This window comes from Nelumbo nucifera, chromosome 8 (genome assembly GCF_055504915.1).
Source record: "Nelumbo nucifera cultivar China Antique chromosome 8, China Antique-T2T, whole genome shotgun sequence".
In the NCBI taxonomy this organism is placed as follows: Eukaryota; Viridiplantae; Streptophyta; class Magnoliopsida; order Proteales; family Nelumbonaceae; genus Nelumbo; species Nelumbo nucifera.
In genome coordinates, this window is record NC_142656.1 from 32,442,319 (window position 1) to 32,444,816 (window position 2,498).

The 2,498-nt window shown below is 40.0% G+C and overlaps 1 pseudogene; it reads left to right on the forward strand.

The window, feature by feature from the left end:
* Positions 1 to 1,093: 1,093 nt before the first annotated feature.
* LOC148789829 (acidic endochitinase-like) lies at positions 1,094 to 2,218 on the forward strand (annotated as a pseudogene).
* The last annotated feature ends 280 nt before the right edge of the window (positions 2,219 to 2,498 follow it).

A 2,498-nucleotide genomic window follows, 5' to 3' on the forward strand; every position in this document is an offset into this window, starting at 1 on the left:
GGTTTAAAATGTTACCAGATAATTGACAAAATCTTGGGTTGAACAGTTTGATCGTCTGAAAATTTTAACTTGGTCAACAAATTACTGACCTAAACGATTGAACCGCTAAACTATTTGATCCAATAAATGGTTTTCGGGTCATTTTTTTATTGTAATTATATTTTATTTTTTATTTTTCAAAATATCATGGATTGATCCATATTTGAACCAAACAATTGAATCATTGAACTAAACAACAATGACCAAAGTGGTCTTGTTTTGGGTTGGGTTTTAAAACCTTGTTTAATTGGATTAATTTATTTATTAAATTAATTAATTAATTAATTAATTAATTTGCTTAATTTATTTAATTAACTTAATTAAGTAAATTAAATACTTTACGGTCATTTCATTGGTTCAAACACCATCTATTTCTGTCTACAAATTAAAATTAAATGGTGTTCTTATTAAGGTAAAAAAATGACCATTTCTATTCTTTAGGATCGAAATGGGCCTTTTCCCCAAAGTTGAGGAGTTGTGAGAACCAAAAAAGAGGTTTCAGCCATGGTTTTCGAAACTGGATCGGACCGAAAAAATCGGGACCCGGGTCACCTGTCCGGTTCCGTTTTTCCCAAAAATCGGATTTTCCCCGAAAACCGTTGATTTTGGTCAGCAAACCGCTGAACTGGGCGATTAACCGTTTGAACGGTTTTAACCATTTTTTATTTTTATAATTTCTGTGTCAAAACAGGCCAAGCATTCAGTTCGAACGGTCAGACCGTTCAACCCGTTCGATCACCGGTTCGGTTTAAAAAACCATGGTTTCAGCCATTTACCCCGTTTTCAGTGTTTCACATACCGTTCATTAAAAAATTTTGCTTATAACTTGCGTTTCCAGTACGTTGAAGAAAACTTGGTTTGCAATGTGAAATGGACATTTTAGTTTAAAAGCATGAAGTCGAGTCCAGTTACTATTTCCGGGAAGTTTTCTCCCGTAAGTCTGTGCCTGTGAGTCAAGTCAAGACGCGGTTGGTTGTTTCTATTATTGCACAGATGGGTCACGCCTATAAATATCCAAGTTGTAGACCGCTCGATTCATCCTTCACACCCTCACCAGTCACCACCTTTAAACAAAATTGCTTAGACATGGCAGCCAGACCAGTAGTTGTGCTTCTTTCTGTTGTCTTGTTTTCCCTGGTTGTGAGGTCACAAGCAGGAGGAATAGCAGTGTATTGGGGCCAAAACGGAGGAGAAGGTAGTTTGGGCGATACATGTGCCACAGGCAACTATCAGTTTGTGAACATTGCCTTTCTAGTTGCATTTGGCAATGGCCAGACTCCACAGCTCAATTTAGCTGGCCATTGTGACCCAACCTCAAATGGTTGCACCGGTTTGAGTAGTGATATAAAAGCTTGCCAGAGCCAAGGCATCAAAGTGCTTCTTTCCCTTGGAGGTGGCGCTGGAGCTACTCCCTTTCTTCTGCGGATGATGCTCAGCAAGTCGCAAACTACCTTTGGAACAACTTCTTGGGAGGCCAGTCAGATTCACGTCCATTAGGGGACGCTGTTCTGGACGGAATCGACTTTGACATCGAGGGTGGCACGACCCAGCACTGGGACGAGTTGGCTAAGGCTCTTAATGGATTCGGTTCTAAGGTTTACTTGAGTGCTGCTCCGCAATGCCCCTACCCAGATGCATGGCTTAATGGTGCAATTCAAACTGGCCTCTTTGATTACGTCTGGGTCCAGTTCTATAACAATCCTCCATGTCAGTATGCCGGAAGTGCTGACAATCTTATAAGCGCTTGGAACCAATGGACCTCGTCGGTTCCAAATAGTCAGATCTTCTTGGGGCTGCCTGCCGATTCAAGTGCAGCCCCCAGTGGTGGCTACATCCCGCCAGACACACTAGTGTCTCAGGTTCTACCCTCTATTCGGTCTTCTTCCAATTATGGTGGTGTGATGCTGTGGTCCAAGTTTTATGACAATGGCTACAGTTCTTCTATTAAGAACAGCGTTTGATTTCATTTTTCAACTGCTGCTGCTGCATCTCAAGTTCTACAGTCCATTCAGTCTTCTTCCATATATGGTATATGGTGGTGTTGTTCTTACATGGGCTGGGCTGATTGTTCTTGGTCCAAATAAATTTTAGTGTCTTACTTCATAATTCGGTTAGCTAAGTATGCCTTTAATTCCATGTCAAAAATAAATGGATTTTTTTTGGAACGTATTCTGAAAAATCAACGGCTGCTCGCTCCTTCTCTTTTTATTGGCTGCTAAAATATTTAGGAAAAATTATTCTTAATTTTATTAAATTTCCTAATGTTTGATGGCAACTTGGATAAAACTTGAAAGCTTGGAGTCATCAACACAACTATCAATTACGAAACAAAACAAAAACAAGAAAGGAACAACAATCTAGTCCATGACACTCCGATCCATGACATCAAGCAGTAACAAGTGAGAAAAATCTGTCGTTCAAGGTTGTCCATCCCAGATTTAATTGTGAGAAACCTGTAG